This window comes from Tamandua tetradactyla, chromosome 6 (genome assembly GCF_023851605.1).
Source record: "Tamandua tetradactyla isolate mTamTet1 chromosome 6, mTamTet1.pri, whole genome shotgun sequence".
Lineage (NCBI taxonomy): Eukaryota > Metazoa > Chordata > Mammalia > Pilosa > Myrmecophagidae > Tamandua > Tamandua tetradactyla.
Window position 1 is genome coordinate 46323353 of NC_135332.1, and position 17917 is coordinate 46341269.

General features: G+C 39.4%; 1 protein-coding gene across 21 annotated transcripts in view; it reads left to right on the forward strand.

The window, feature by feature from the left end:
• Window positions 1-17917, forward strand: part of RFFL (ring finger and FYVE like domain containing E3 ubiquitin protein ligase) — a 78744-nt gene that overhangs the window by 49404 nt on the left and 11423 nt on the right. The window lies entirely within an intron of this gene.

Consider the following 17917-nt stretch of genomic DNA (forward strand, 5'->3'; position numbering starts at 1 on the left):
ATCGGTACCTAATGGATAGACAAAGATTGGCGCTTATTTACTGTAGCTGATTTCATTAGAAATGCTTGGTCACTATGCTTTCTAGATTAGCTAGCAGAAAATAAAATTTGGGGCTGGGTAATGGTGTGCGAGTGTGGGCTATTCCTTTGCCCAGGAGGTAGTGTGTTCTTGATTGTCAAGTGTGACTGGGTTAGAAGGTAAACCCTAAGCTGGTTAAAGAACTTTTGCATTCTATATTCTTCTGCAGAATGGGAGGTTTGCAACCCAGAATGGGTAATGAGATGTGATGTCAACATGGTGATAATGGGATATTCGGGGAGGAAATAATACTTTGTAAGCATCTGCTGCTCTGTGCTAGGTACCCTTGTAATCTATTTTCTAATAGAAAATTAGATTTTCTATTTCATTTAACCTTTGCAGTAATTTTGATAAAGGTTTTAGAATTACCAAACTCCCATTTTACACATGAGAAACTGAGGCTTAGAGTTTAGAAAACTACGTGTCGAATTCCTGAAAAATCATGAGGCATTAAAATTTACTCATTCTTGTCTCTCTGCTTAAGTAGCACCCCAAGACCACATATTTAGTAAGTGGCAGAGGTGTGATTCAAACCCAGGTCTTTGATGCCAAAGTTACCTCCCAAAGACACTTGACACATCAGAATTTCTGCATCTTCACATGTTGACTATGCATCCATTTGTACCTTTAAGCTGATAGAGGATTGGCATTTTGCCATGTGCTGTGGTACAGTGAAGATGGGCATATGAACTTTATTGTGATTTGCTTGGCTACCCTAGTCACTGTGAGAACTCAACGAGAGAGAGTGCCTTAGGTGAACAGAGACCAAGGTTAGGTGGAGGTGTTCCTTCTTTAAACTTAGAAATGAGTGGGTGAGTCAGCAGATTGAGACTGAAGTGGAGAGAAGAAACTTAATACCACATGGCCTCAACCTCCTCCCAGGAAGAGAAGGTGGAGTGGAGTTCAGGATCTGAGATGAGAAATGGAAGGAGGGCTGTTGGGTACTTGTTGCATGTCAGGCACTGTGCTTGACACTTCGTATGCATTCACTCATTGGCTCCTTACCAAAACCTATGAAATATATACTATTGTTCCAATTTTACAGATGAAAGAATTGTTCTTTTTATCTAAGGCAATAGTTTCAAGGACTCAGGTACATCACAGGTCTATTGGACAGCCAGAGACGTCTCTGTTTTCATTATTTTACACTGAGAAATACTAGGAATAAATGAGTAGAAGGGTCAAGGTAAAAGGAAATGGAAAGGTCCTTGTTTAAATGGGACAGTATGAACTTGCAACAGGTTCGTTTGAACTTTTTTTTTTAAATGTCGATTATACCTATGGAGTATGGAGTGGAAGTGAGGAAAAAGGGAAGAGGACAATGATGAGGTTTGAGGCTTGGGGACTGGTATGTTAAACATGATGAAGATGGGGAAACAAAGGGATCTAGAGGATTCTCAGTATTTCTCAGCCAAAAGAGGGAAAAAAGTGAATGAGTGAGGATATAACCCCCAAAGAAAGGAGTATGACAAATGAAGATGGGACAAGGAAGCTGCTTTATTTTTCTTTATGGTGGTTATCACCACCTGGCATAAATGTGATATGTTTATTGCTGTCTTCCACATGGCATGTAGGAATATACTCTGCCAATATTGTTCACAACTTATCCTCAGTGCCTAAAAGAGTGATTGACACATAATAAGTGGGCAATAAAATTAAAAAAAAATTTTTAAACGAATTAATGAATGGCAAATCAAGTTGAGAATAATTTGAAAAAAGAGGAATTAGGCTGGAGACTTTCAGTTTTCATTACTTCATGGCTAACAATTCAGTTATACAGATTTTCACTGAGAGTTGTTCTAAATCAGCAGAGTTGCTCATAGCTAGAGCTTTGGGACATAGAACTGAGTAAGACACAGGTGTTACTCTTGGGGAGCTTACTGTATAGTTAAGGAGACCTACATTTACAAGGAACTAATATCAGCTGGGAGCTTAAGTACTAGGGACTCAGGCATTGTTGGTAAATTGAAGATGATAATTCTGGCTGAATTAAGGAACATTTTACTGATCTTCAAAGCAGTGGTTGAAGTAAAGATACCGAATTTGGAGCTAGTGCAATGTGTATTTGGGAACTGAGAGTGGCCTGGTTGGCCAGAGTATAGTACACTTATGATGTTACAGTGGAAATAAAGTTGGGATCAGGAGTGAAGGGCCTTGACTGCTTTCGTACAGAGTTCATAGCCAGCAGACAACAGAGAGCCGCTAGAGAATGAAGAAAGGAACAACATTTATCAGCCCTGTTTCAGGTTGCAGAGTTAACATTATTTGGAGGGTGGTTTGATGAAGTGGGTAGAAGTATCAGTTAGGAAGCTCTTGTATGCCTGGTGAGAAGTTAAGCAGAGCCTAATCTAGGTTGGTGGCAATGGGACCAAAAGATACAGCTTTCATTTAGTAACCAATTGTTTGTGCCAGATCTCTGAAGTAGTTGTTGTTACCCCGTTTTACAGATGAAAAATCTGAGACCCAGAGACACTAAGGCACTTAGCTACTAAATCACAAGGCTGCGCAGCAGGTAAGCTGCAGAGCAGAATTTGATCCCAAACCTTGCTCCTTTTCCAGTATATCCCATTTCCTCCCAGATGAAGGTGGATTTAACATAGGAAGAGAAAGTCCACTTGAAAATGACAGGTTTTAGGTTTGGGTGCTTTGAAGTATGGTGATGGTATAACCAAGGAACTATTTTTATTCATTGGAAAATAAATGATTGAGTATCTACCATTTGTTAGGCATTGCCTAGGCTAGAGAGGCTGAAGGTGGCCATTCCGGCTTAATAGGAAGCTAATACCCAACCATACGATGAGATGTGAAGAAAGCTTTTGCAGCAAGAAGAGCTTTTTTTCCTTTTTTGGGGAAGTGGGGAGAGGAGAGTTCCAATTTGGATGCTAAGAGATGGTTATTGGTACCATGTATTCTTGTCACAAAAGTATGTGTTTTGTGCAATTCACAATGAATTTTGTGAATATTAAGTACCTTTTCTTCTATGTGAGAATTCTTCATTTGTATTTTACCCTTAAGTGGAACAACATCCTTAAAGGTTTGGTCTTTAATAGAAACTTTTAAAATGTCTTTTCTAGGAGTGGTTGAATTAGAATGATTACATAGATCTGATTGGCTGTTTCTTTTTTTTCACGATGGTCAGTGTTTTCCAAGTGCTCATTGGGTACAAAGCACCTATAGCATTTAATGACTGTATAGAGAGAACATAAATAAGTTGTGTCCCTTACCTTCCTACTCTTTCCAGCCTTCAAGAGAAATGGCAGGCTCTAATTTTGCCACAAGCCAAATATCCTGTCTGTATTAATAATACCTACATGTTATTTAGTAGTGGATCTGTCAACAGGAGAGAGTTTGGAGTCCAGCCTCTTTAGTTGGGCCAGTTTGAGGAGGAGGAGGTTGTTTGGAAACAGAAGAAACATTCAAGTCTTAGAGTGGAGAGAGAGGAGGGTATCCTAGGTAATGGCAAAAGTTCAGGGATGAGGCAAAGGGGAAAGGAAATGAAAGGTGTTAATTTTGTGAGTGCCCACCTTATGCTATGGTTTTATAAATATTACCTCATATAATAAAATAGTCCTTTAAGGTAGGCTAACCATCCCAACTTTACAGGTGAGGAATTTGATGCTCTGGGAAGTTGACTGTTTTGAATAAGTTCCCTTAGTTAGAAACTGTCCAATCAGGACTCAATCCTAGCTGTGTCACTTCTCAGGCTGCCATTTTTCCTCCAGTTAGGGAGGAAGGAATGCCTATGGGAAGGATGGTGAGGGGGCATGTGAAAGTGCAAAAGTGCCAGACAATACAGGTGGGGATGGGGGTGGGGGGTGATATAAGGGAAGGGAAGGGCAGATGGTAAAGGGAAGCAAGCAATGCAACCCTGAACCTCTCTGAGAGGCCTCTGTCAGTTTTTTTTTAATTGATATATATTCACATACCATGTAGTTATTCAAGTGTACAATCAGTGGTTCACAATATCATCATGTAGCTGTGCATTATATCATCACAATTGACTTTTTTTTTCTTTTTGTGAAAAATATATATACAAAACAGCAATAAATTTCAAAGCACATCACAACAATTACTTGTAGAACAGATTTCAAAGTTTGGTATAGGTTACAATTACACAATTTTAGGTTTTTACTAGTAGCTGCTCCAAGACACTGGAGACTAAAAGAAATATCAGTATAATGATTCAGCAGTCATACTCATTTGTTAAACCCTACCTTCTCTGTATAACTCCACTATCACCTTTGATCTTTGTCCCATTCTTTAGGGGTATTTGGGTTGTACCCCTTCTAGCTTTTTCATGTTGGAAAGGGCTGTCAATAATATGGGATGGGGGATGGAACTAGTTGATGTTCTGGAGAGGCTGTCTGCCAGTTTTTTTTCTTTAATGTTTTTTATTTTTTTGTGAAATACAACATATGTACAAAAAAGTAATAAATTTCCAAGTACATTTTAACAAGTAGTTTGAACAGATTTTAAAGTTTGTTATGGGTTATAGTTTCATGATTTTTTGTTTTTTCTTCTAGCTGCTCCAAGACACTGGAGAGCAACAGAAATATCAGTACAATGATTCAGCGCTCATACTCATTTGTTAAATCCTATCTTCTCTGTTATACTCCTCCTTCTCTTTATTTTTTATTATTTTTAAAAAACTTTTATTGATAAAACAACGTACAAGCACATACATTCTTAACATGTAAACATTCCACACATGGTGTACAATCAGTGGCTTACAAGGTCATCACATAGTTGTATATTCATCACCATGATGATTTTTTAGAACATTTATATCACTCCAGAAAAAGAAATAAAAAGAAAAAGGAAAAAACTCATACATACCATACCCCTTACCCCTTCTTCTCGTTTGACCACTAGTATTCCCATCCATCCAATACATATATATTTTAAATTTTAACATTTGTTCCCCTTATTATTTATTTATTTTTAATCTATATGTTTTACTCATTTGTCCGTACCGTAGATAAAAGGAGCAACAGATATAAGGTTTTCACAATCACAGAGTCACATTATGAAAGCTATATCATTATACAGTCATCTTCAAGAAACATGGCTACTAGAACACAGCTGTACAGTTTCAGGCACTTCCCTCTAACCTCTCTAATACACCTTAAACTAAAAAGGGGACATCTGTATAATGTGTAAGAATAACCTCCCAGATAACCTCTCAACTCTGGTTGAAATCTCTCAGCCCCTGACATTTTATTTTGTCTCATTTCTCTCATCCCCCTTTTGGTCAAGATCTTCCTTCTCTTTAAATAACATATATACATAAAAGCAAAACATTTCAAAGTATATCACAGCAATTAGTTGTAGAATAGATTTCAGAGTTTGGTGTGGGTTATAATATAATCCACAATTTTAGATTTTTATTTCTAACTCCTCTAAGGTACTAGAGGCTAAAAAAAATACCAGTATAATGATTCAGCACTCATACTCATTTGTTAAACCCTACCTTCTCTGTATGACTCCACCATCACCTTCGATCTTTCTCTCACTTCTTTAGGGGTATTTGTGCTGTGCCCATTCTAACTTTTTCATGTTGGAAGGGGCTGTCGATTATATGGAATAGGAGGATGGAGTTAGTTGATGTTTTGGAAGGGCTGGCTCCTCTGCATTTCAGGACTTATCTGGTCCAGGGACCTATCTGGAGGTTGTAGGTTTTGGAAAGTTACTCTAGTGCATGGAATGTTTATAGAATCTTATATATAATACCCGAGGTATTCTTTAGGATTGGCAGGAATGGTTTTTGTTGGGATTTGACAAGGCCTCATGATTCCGAACTCTCATAGCCACTGATACCTTATTTGTTACACTTCTTTTCGTCCTTTTGTGTCAGGATTGTGTTGTTGATCCCACAGTGCCAGGGCCAAGCTTATCCCTGGGAGTCATCTCCAATGCCACTGGGGAGACTTTCATCCCTGGATATCATGTCCCATATAGCGGGGAGAGCAGTGGTTTCATTTGCAGAGTTGGGCTTAAAGAAAGGCCACATCTGAGCACAAAAGAGGTCATCCAGAGATGACTCTTAGGCATATCTACAGGTAGGCTAAGCGTCTCTGCCATATACATAAGCTTCACAAGAGCAAATTCAAGATCAAGGGCTTGACCTATTGATTTGTGTGTCCCTGTTTGGCACAGTATCTGGGGTTTCCCCCATTATAAAGTTTAATAGTTCCGTAATTTTTCTCCCATCCCTCAAGGGACTTTGCCAATACTTTTTGATTATCTGCTTAATATACTCTGAGATGTATCCAAGTATTACATTAAGCTATACAGGATTGAAGACTCTTGTTTTTATTATTATTATTTTTATTCTGGGTTCCCTGTGTTTCAGTTGTTTAAATGATCTACCCAGACAAGTTGAGTCAGGTTATGTGCTACAGAATAGGTTCTGGACAGAAGAAAACTTTCTTCCTTTGGTCTTGAAGAGAAGGTGAAATTCTAAAATACAGGCAATGTCTTCCTTATTCCTGTATTCTGAATTATCTTAATCCTGACCTGATTGGCTTCATTCTTATCTCTAAATACCAGGTTATATATACCTAACACAGCTTCTCAAAATCCAGAAATAACGATTACCACTCCAGACTAAATGTGACTGCTATAAAAGCTTATAATCTAGGCCCCAGTTTTCTTATAAGTATTTTCAGAATGACATCATACAATATTTACTCTTTTGTTTCTGGTTTATTTTTGTCTCCAGATTTCCCACAGGTTCAGTCACATCATTGCATGCCTCACACCTTCATTCCTTTCGTAGCAGCACTGTGTTCAAGCATATGTTTACACCATCGTTCGCCAATCTCCTTCTCAGTCAGTGCGTCTTTCAGCCACCTTTATCTACTGGGCCTCATGTATAATGTCCAAAGTCAACAGTACATCAGCACTCTTAATTTTAGATAATTTCATTGTTCTCAAGAGCCAAAAAACACACCCTCACCGAATAGAAAGTCCAAATCTTTCCCTAACTCTTGTCCTTCTCCCCGTTATGTACTCTTGGTATTACTGCAGTACTGTTGATGTTTTCCTGTTAAACATAGCCCATAGCATGCAATAGCGTTTTCCCCCCATATTACAGAATTATATACTCTTTGTACAAGATTTATACTTTTGTAATAATTCATGCAAGAACTTATTTATATCTGTAATGTTAATTGGTGGGACACATGAGTCTATTCAACCCCTTTCAATCATGTACACCTTCAATATGGTAATAATACTTAGAGACTCATTAGTGAATTGCCTTCACTTCTATCTATTCCCTTACAATTAAGTTTTTAACCTCATTAGTAAGCTGTTCACCCATCTCAAGCTTCTATGTATCTCTAGGTCCCCTATATTCTGTATTATAAGCCTCTGATTTTACCTTTACCATGGTCATAAAAGTGGAATCAGGCAGTATCTATTCTTTTGTGTCTGGCTTATTCATGCACACTTGAGCATTATGTCCTCAAGGCTCTTCAGTCTTGTCATGTGGTCCAGGATGACATTTCATGTTATTGCTGCATAATATTCCATCGTTTGTATATACCACATTTGGTTAATCCACTTGTCTGTTGATGGGCACTCGGACTGTTTCTTTATTTTGGTGATTGCTAATAAGGTTGCTATGAACATCAGTGTGCAAATGTCTGTTTGTGTCACTGCCTTTAGCTCTTGTGGGTGTATACCAAGAAGTGCTATTGCCAGGTCATGGAGCAACTTGATATTTAGTTTCCTGAGGAGCTGCCAAACTGTGTTCATCAGCAGCTGTACCATTTATACATTCTCACTAGCAGTGCATAAGTGTCCCAATTTCTCCACATCCTCTCCAACGTTTGTAGTTTCCTGTTTGTTTAATAACCATCATTCTTATAGGTGTGAGGTGGTATCTCATTGTGGTCTTGATCTGCATTTCCCTTATAGCTTATGAAAGTGACCATCTCTTCATGTGCTTTTTAGCCATCTGTATTTGCTCTTGAGAAATATGTCTCTTCATATCTTCAGCCCACTTGTTCTTTTGGTGTTGAGTTATATGATTTCTTTATGTATACAGGATATCAAACCTTTATTATCCAATGTGCGATTTCCAAATATTTTCTCCCATTGTGTTTTGCCTCGTCACCTTTATTGACAAAGTCTTTTGAGGCACAAAAGCATTTGATTTTGTGGTGTTCCCATTTATCCATTTTCTTGTGTTGTTGTTGTTATTGCTTGTGCTTTGGGTGTGAAGTTTAGGAATCTACTTCCTTTTACTAGGTCTTGAGGATGTTCCCTTGCATATTTAGGTGTTTGATCCAACTTGAGTTACCTTACACTTATAGGGTGTGAGGTAATAGTCCCCTTCATTCTTCGGGCTATTGATATCTAGTTCTCCCATGCCCATTTATTGAAAAGCCTATTGTCCCAGTTCAGTGGATTTGGGGGCCTTGTCAAACGTCAGTTTACCATTGGTGGTCTATTTCTGCACTCTCGATTCAATTCCATTGGTCAATACTTCTATCTTTGTGCCAGCACCATGCTGTTTTGACCACTGTGGCTTTATAAGTTTTAAAATTGGGGAGTGTTAATCCTCCACTTCATTCTTCTTTTTTTAGGATGCTATTTGGGGTCTCTTTCCTTTCCAGATGAATTTGATAACTAGCTTTTCCAAATCTTCAAGGTAGGTAGGTTGTTGGAATTTTGATTGGTACTACATTGAATCTGTAGATCAATTTGGGTAGAACTGACATCTTGACCACATTTAAACTGCCTTTCTATGAGTTTGGAATGTCTTTCCTCCTATTTAGATCATCTTTGATTTCTTTTAACAGTGTTATGTAGTTTTCTGTGTACAAGCCTTTTACATCCCTAGTTAAGTTCATTCCTAGATACTTGATTCTTTTAGTAGTTGCTATTTTGAGTGGAATTTTTTTCTTAATTGACTCCTCATTTAGGTCACTGCTGTATATAGAAACATTATTGATTTTTGCACATTAATTTTATATCCTGCCACCTTGCTGAATTTGTTTATTAGGTCAAGTAACTTTGTTGTAGATTCCTCAGGATTTTCCAAGTATATTATCATATAATCTACAAATAATGAGAGTTTTACTTTTTCCTTTCAAATTTGGATGGCTTTTATTTCTTTTTCCTGCCTGATAGCTCTTGTTAGAACTTCTGGTACAATGTTGAATAATAGTGGTGATAAAGGGCATCCTTGTCTCATTCCCAATCTTAGGGGAAAGCTTTCAGCCTCACATCATTGTGTAAAATGCTGGCTATCACTTTTTCATATATGCCTTTTATCATGTTGAGGAAGTTACCATTGATTCCTACCTTTTGAAGTGTGTGTTTTTTTTTATCAGAAAAGGATGTTGAATTTTGTCAAATGCTTTTTTAGCATCAGTAGGGATGATCATATAATTTTTCCCTTTCGATTTGTTAATGTGCTATATTGCATTAATTGATTTTCTTGTGTTGAACCATCCTTGAAATTCCTGGTGTAAACCTATTTGGTCATGTTATGTAATTCTTTTAATGTGCTGTTACATTCAATTTGCTAATAATTTGTTGAGAATTTTTGCATCTATGTTGATTAGGGAGATTGGTTTGTAGTTTTCCTTTCTTTTTGATCTTTACCTGGTTTGGGTATAAAATTCCTCTGTGAAGCCCTCTGGCCCTGGGTTTTTTCTTTCCTTCTTGTTCTTTTTCTTTTTCTTTTTGGCTTTTAGAAAGGGGCATTTTTTAAGTTGCAAGTTTACAGTACTAAGGCAGTGAAAATGTCCCAAATAAAGCAAGTCTATAAAAATGTCCAAATTCAGTCATGAACAAGAGGTTACCTTCACTCAAGATCGGCCGATGAAGTTCAGGGTTTCTCTGTCACCTGCAAAGACACATGGTGAACATGGTGACGTCCACTAGCTTTCTCTCCAGGCTTCCTGTTTCATGAAGCTCCCCCAGGGATGTTCTCCTTCTTTATGTCAAAAGGTCTCTGGCTGGGTGGGCTCTCATGGTTCTCCCCTGGGCTTTTCTTGGTAGGAAGATTTTTTTTTTTAATCTTATTTATATATTTAAAACAATTTTTTTATTAATTTTTAAATTTTTAAAAAATATGACAAGAAAGAAACACAAACATTCTTAACATGTTATCATTCCATTCTACATATATAATCAGTAATTCACTATATCGTCACATAGTTGCATATTCATCATCATGATCATTTCTTAGAACATTTGCATCAGTTCAGAAAAAGAAATAAAAAGACAACAGAAAAAAATTCATACATACTGTACCCCTTACCCTTCCCTTTCATTGATCACTAGCATTTCAATCTAAGTTTAACATTTGTTCCCCCTATTAGTTATTTTTATTCCATATGTTTTACTCACCTGTTGATAAGGTAGATAAAAGGAGCATCAGACACAAAGTCACACAGTCACATTGTGAAAGCTATATCATTATACAATCATCTTCAATAAACATGGTGTAGGAAGATTTTTGATGACTGTTTAAATCTCTTTATTTGTGATTGGTTTGTTGAAATCTTCTATTTCTTCTTGAGTCAGTTTAGCTTCTTTGTGTGTTTGCAGAAATTTGTCCGTTTCATCTAAGTTGTCTAATTTGTTGGCGTATAGTTGTTCATAGTATCCTCTTACCATTTTTTAAAAATTTTCAGGGTCTTTGGTAATGACCCCCCTCTCATTTCTGATTTCCTTTATTTATATCCTCTCTTTTTTACTTTGTTAGCCTTGCTAGTGGCCCATCAATTTTATTGATTTTCTTGAAGAACCAATTTTTTGTTTTATTGATTCTTTCTACTGTTCTTTTGTTCTCCCGTTTGTTTAACTCTGCTTTAATCTTTGTAATTTCTCTTATTCTATTTGCTTTGGGGTTAGTTCGCTGTTCTTTCTCAGGTTCCTCCAGGTGAGCAGTTAAGTCTTCAATTTTTGCTCTTTCTTCTTTTTAAACATAGGCATATAGAGCAATACATTTCCCTCTCATTACAGCCTTTGTCACTTCCCATAAGTTCTGATATATTGTATTCTCGTTTTTATTCATCTCCAGATAGCTACTGATTTCTCTAGCAATTTATGCTTTGACCCACTCATTGTTTAAGAGCATATTATTTAATCTCCATATATTTGTGAAAGTTCTTGTTCTTTGGTGGTTGTTGATTTCCAGCTTCACTCCATTGTGATCAGAGAAAGTGCTTTGAATAATTTCAGTGTTTTTAAATTTATGAAGACCTGTTTTGTGTCCTGGCATATGATCTCTCCTGGAAAATGTTCCATGAGCACTAGAGAAGAATGTATATCCTGGTGTTTTGGGGTGTAATGACCTATATATATGTTTGTTAGGTATTTTTCATTTATCAAAATATTTAAGTTCCCTATTTCCTTATTGATCCTCTGCCTGGTTGTTCTATCTCTAGAGGAGAGTGGTATATTGAAGTCTTCTACTATTATTGTTGAAACGTCTTGTTCTTTTTGCTAGCTGCCAGAATGCAATATACCAGAAACAGAACAGCTTTTAAAAGGGGGAATTTAATGAGTTGCTAGTTTACAGTTCTAAGGCCGAGAAAATGTCCCAATTAAAACAAGTCTATTAAAAATATGGGAATGTCAAATGGTGCAACCACTGTGGAAGGCAGTTTGGCGGTTCCTCAAAAAGCTGAATATAGAATTGCCATACGACCCAGCAATACCATTGCTAGGTATCTACTCAAAGGACTTAAGGGCAAAGACACAAACGGACATTTGCACACCAATGTTTATAGCAGCAGCATTTACAATTGCAAAGAAATGGAAACAGCCAAAATGTCCATCAACAGACGAGTGGCTAAACAAACTGTGGTATATACATACAATGGAATATTATGCAACTTTAAGACAGAATAAATTTATGAAGCATATAATAACATGGATCGACCTAGAGAACATTATGCTGAGTGAGACTAGCCAAAAACTAAAGGACAAAAACCGTATGGTCCCACTGATGTGAACCGACATACGAGAATAAACTTGGAATATGTCATTGGTAACAGAGACCATCAGGAGTTAGAAATAGGGTAAGATAATGGGCAATTGGAGCTGAAGGGATACAGACTGTGCAACAGGACTGGATACAAAAACTCAAAAATGGACAGCACAATACTACCTAATTGTAATGTAATTATGTTAAAACACTGAATGAAGCTGCATCTGAGCTATAGTTTTTTTATATATATTTTTTGTATTTTTTATTTTTATTTTTTTCTCTATATTATCATTTTATTTCTTTTTCTGTTGTCTTGCTATTTCTTTTTCTAAATCGATGCAAATGTACTAAGAAATGATGATCATACATCTATGTGATGATATTAAGAATTACTGATTGTATATCTAGAATGGAATGATTTCTAAATGTTGTGTTAGTTAATTTAAAAAAATATATATATATATTCAATCTAAGGCATCCAGGGAAAGATACCTTGGTTCAAGAAGGCCGATGAATTTCAGGGCTTCTCTCTCAGCTGGAAGGGCACATGGTGAACATGGCATCATCTGCTAGCTTTCTCTGCTGGCTTCCGGTTTCATGAAGCTCCCCGGGAGGCATTTTCCTTCTTCATCTCCAAAGGTCACTGGCTCGTGGACTCTCTGCTTTGTGGTGCTGCAGCATTCTCTGCTCTCTCCGAATCTCCTATTCTCCCAAATGTTTTCTCTTTTATAGGACTCCAGTAAACCAATCAAGACCCACCCAAATGGGTGGAGACATGTTGTCACCTAATCCAGTTTAACAACCACTCTTGACTAAATCACATCATCCAGGGAGATGATCTGATTACAGTTTCAAACATAGAGTACTGAATAAGGATTATTCTACCTTTATGAAATGGGACTTTTATTAAAACATGGCTTTTCTAGGGGGCATACATCCTTTTAAACCAGCACACGTCTATTGCTCCCTTTGGTTTTGCCAGTCTGTCTCATGTACTTTGGAACTCTTTGATTGGGAGCATAGACATTTATGATTGATATTTCTTCTTGGTTAATTGTCCCTTTTGCTAATATACAGTGTCTTTCTTTATCCCTTAAGATGTCTTTACACTTGAAGTTGATTTTGTCTGATATTAGTATAGCTAGCTACTCCTATACCGCTTGTGTGGAACATCTTTTTCCATCCCTTCACTTTCAGTCTATTTGTATCCTTGTGTCTAAGATGAGTCTGTTGTAAGCAGCATATAGCTGGATTATATTTCTTAGTCCATTCTGCCAATCTGTATCTTTTAATTCGTCCATTAACATTCAAAGTTATTACTCTAAAAGCATTTCTTGAATCAGCCATCTATCCTTTGGATTTTATTTGTCAGTCTATATATTCTTTTCCCTCTTTCTCTTTTTACATTTACTGTTACTCTTCAATTCTGTGCCCTCCTCCAGAACTCCCTCTTCTGTCTTTTTTTTCAGCCGATAGGATGCTTTAGTATTTCTTGTAGAGCTGGTCTCTTGTTGACATTCTCAGTCTTTGTCTGTGAAATTTTTAATCTCTTCCTCAGTTTTGAAGGACAGTTTGGCTGGGTACAGAATTCTTGGCTGGAAGTCTCTCTTTCAGGATCTTAAATATATCATACCACTGCTTTCTCGCCTCCCTAGTGCCAGTTGAGTAGTCCAAACTCAGTCTTATGTGGTTTCCTTTGTATGTAGTAGATTGTTTTTCTCTTGCACTTTCAGGATTTTCTGCTTCTCTTCGGTGTTTGACAGATTGGTTAGGGTGTGTCTTGGGTAGGCCTATTTGGAGTTCATTGGGTTCCTTTGTTTTGCATATTTATGTCTTTTATAAAGGTTGGGAAGTTTTCCCCCATTATATCCTCCACTAATCTTTCTAGCCCTTTACTCTTCTCTTCTTCTTTTGGAGCACCAGTAATTCATCTGTTTGTGTGCTTTGTTTTGTCCATCATTTCCCTGAGATCCAATTCAAATTTTTCTCTCTTCTCTGTCATTTCCTCTTTTGTGTGTTCAAAATTAGTTGTCCTGTCCTCTAGTTCTCTTATTCTTCTGCCTTTTCAAATCTGCTGTTGTGTGTCTGTAGTATATTTTTGATTTGGTCTAAGCATCTTTAATCTCTGTGATATCTGCTGTTTTTCTATTTATTCTCTCAAATTCCTTTTTATGCTCTTCTGTGATCTCCTTTATGTCATTATACATCCCACTGATTTTATTTAATAAAGTTATATGAACATCTTAGAGTAGTTGTTCCAAAGTGTATGTCTCCTCTGGTGTTTTAATTTGGGCATTAGACTGGGCTGTATCTGCCAACCTCTTCATATGGTTAGTGATCTTCTTAATTAGTTGTCTTCAAGGCAGGTAAATATCTTGATAGTGTTACCTTGGATGTTCATTTCCTTCAGTAGTCTAAAGCTTTGTATTTGCTGGATGGGTATGGAGCAGGATACGGGGTGTAGGGAAGGACAAACAGTGTGGTGATGGGTTGCAGTGCAGGTATATGCATGGGTTGGGGACTCTACACTAGTGCCTGTGAGTGTCGGGTGTGGGTCACAGGGTTGTGGATGTGCATTGCAGGAGCCATGGGGGTGAGGTGCAGCTCAGGCAGGCCTTGGAGTGCAGGAGCAGGAGCACAGTGCAGCGTGGGGGACACAGGAGGTAGATGGGGGTGCTGAGGAGATGTGCTGGGGCTGGTATGTTGGCAGGATGCAGGTGGGTGCATGAAACGTGGGTCGTGGGTGTCAGGGTGTGGGGTACAGGGCACAAAAGTTGGGGCATAGGGAGGTTGGAGAGTGGGTATGTCCTTGCACAGGGGCAGGTGTCAAGGGGGTCCAGATGTGGATGTGCGAGTGTATAGGTGCAGGGCTTAGGTCATGGACATTGTGGGGCATGTGTCAGGGGTGGGTGATGTTGGGTGGGTGGGGCCCTGGCACCAGTCCGCAGGTGCAGGGATGGGATGGAGTAAGGGTGTCCGTTTGTGCAGGGCGGAGGCTGTGTGGCACAGATGTACCCATGCAGGGCGGAGGCTGTGTGGCACAGATGTACCCAAGAGGACTTGCCAGGTGTGGGAAGAAGGGCACTTGTAATATGAAGTTGGGTAAGGGTATGCAAGTGTGCAGGACAGGGTGGGTGGGGTGCGGGGTCAAGAGGTCCAGCACAAATATGTGAGTGCCCTGCAGGGAGGATGTGACTGTGCTGGTGTGTGGATCTAGGGAGCAGAGCCCTGGATTGTGCAGGTCTGGAGGGTGGGGCTCTGATGTGCATGTGTGCAGAGTTCAAGGGCAGCAGGGTGGAATTGTGCCCGCATGGACTGGGGGCGGGTGTGGCCCAAGAGCTGAGGGGGTGTGGTGGGAGTGGTTGCTTGCACATGCACACATCTCACAGGGCCAGATGCTGATGTGTGGGTGCGCAGAGCTCAGGGGGTCCAGGTGGGGTTGAGCGACTGTGTGGATTGAGGGTGACTGTGCCTGAGTATGTGCGTATAGCCCCTATGCACAGGTGACTGGCTGCAGGGGCAGGGAGGGGGAGGTGGGGGTCAAGGGGCTGGCCGTGGGTACATGGGTCTCGGCGTGGGGATGAGACTGTGTGCTTGCATGGGAGAGTTGAGGTGGGCTGGGACAGGCTTGCACGCATGCATGGGTGGGTGTGTCAGGCAGGGATGCATGAGGAGGGGTTTCGGGCGGGTTTTTGGAGCACGTGTTGGGGCAGGTGATGGGGTTCAGGTGTGTGGGGTGTAGGGGGAGTTGTGGGTCATGGGGCAGGGGCACATGCGTGAGGGTAGCACATTTAAGGAACAGTGCTTGGCTTACTTCCTTATCCCCATCTCTCTGTCCATGCACTCCTGACAGCTCTGGGCCTCTGTCTGGAAATGGACACGCTAAGCTGTTTGCACTAGCCAGCTGGTCTCCAGTTCTTTGTGTCTCATTTCTTCTGCTTTTTAAACCAGGGCTTCCCTATGTGGTGTAGAAGACCTTTCCAGGTCACTTATAACCTGGAATTGCTCTCCCATTCTTTTTTCTGTCCCTTCTCTAGCTGTTCTTTGGAGCATGGGTAAACTTGGTCTGTCCTATTCTACCATCTTTCCAGAAGTCCTGTCTGCCAGCTTTTTGATACTGGGTGTTTGAGTGTACTCTTGGCATCTCTGCAGGCATGCTGTTTCCTGCATTCATCTTTCATGTTATTTTGTTACTCAGTTGGTTTGAACCATTTGCTAGAACTTATATATAAGTGTGTTAGTTAGATTCAGTTGTCAACTTGGCCAGGTGAGCATACCTAATCTTGTTGCTGCGGACATAAGCCAACAGTAAGGGAACCTCATCTGTTGCCAATTACATCTGCAGTCAGCTAGGAGGCGCGTCTGCTGCATTGAGTGACGTTTGACTTAATTGGCTGGTGCTTAAATGAGAGAACGCAATGTAGCACAGCCTAAGCAGTTCGGCATTCCTCATCTCAGCACTTGCAGCTCAGCCCAGGCCTTTGGAGATGCAGAAAGAAGTCACCCCGGGGAAAGTTGTTGGAACCCAGGGGTCTGGAGAGAAGACCAGCAGAGACCATCCTGTGCCTTCCATGTAAGAAAGAACCTCAGTGGAAAGTTATAGCTGCCTTTCCTCTGAAGAACTAACAAAATAAATCCCCTTTTATTAAAAGCCAATCCGTCTCTGGTGTGTTGCATTCAGGCAGCTAGCAAACTAGAACAATAAGTATTCCCTTTGCTCATTCTGCCCACATTTGTTGACAATCCTTTTTTTTTCTTTTCCTTTATTCTCTCCTGCCTCTCCACACTGGGATTTTAGCCTTGAGTGTTATCATAGTTCTCCTTTAGGGTTTGTTTCAGAAGTTGGCTTACATCAGAGTCTCTGGTGACCAGTAGGTAGATAGAAACACAGTTGCTATCTGCATTCAGATCTTGCATCCCAAAAGTAACACACATTCAAAGAAAGAATGTGAGGTTGTTCAGATCTGGCTGATTGAGCAACTCAGGGCTTATAACTGTGTCAAGATAGGTCTGGTCTAACTGCATTGACTTAATTAATGTTCATGACACCTTCATTTTGCTATCAGTCATTCTAGACATATTTCATTTTCTGATAGAAAGCTGTGGATATGTATGAATCCCAAATACCCCAAGAACCCCCAAATCCACATTTGCACCTGAGTGGCTGCTGGTCCCAGAATGATGCTAGTGCAACTGTGTGTCCTTTTTCATAAGTCTCTGAACATTATTTTGTCTGATTATAATAAGGGAGCTTGATATGTGTCCCTCTGCAATGCCTTCTAAGCCTCAATCATCACAACTGGATGGTTACTTTATGAAGACATTTAGACAAAAACTAAATATACCCATCTTAACTAAGAAGACTTTATTCAGCCCCATTCAAGAGTGTCTGTGATCTTGACTATGAGAATCTAAGTCTTTTGGGTCTTCTTTTTAGTTTGAACAGCTTTTAGTCTTTCTAAATTTGGGAAAGAGGGAGCAGAAATATTTAGGTTAGTATTTAACTCACCAAGAATGAACAGTTTTTAATTTATTTAAAGGAATAATGAAGGTGCCCACCACAGGATGATCTCAGTGTGCATTTGAATTACCTCTCCTGTGTGAGTCTGACCCACCCTTGGCTGGAACAGAGCTCAGCCACATGCCACTGTACTTGCTCCACCTGTGGGGTGAGAGGCTGAGAAATTTGCTTCCTGTGGGTTGAACAAGTCTTGATGTCCTGCCTGTGATTGTGTGAGTAGCTGCTACTAGGCAGTACCAGTCTGCAAGTCAGATGCTTTACTCATCCATTCTGAAATACTCTTTACTTTCACATGTTAGAGCACCCCAATGTCCAGAGGGCTTCCAGTAGCTGTCTCAGTATTTGTGTTGAAAGTGATCCTG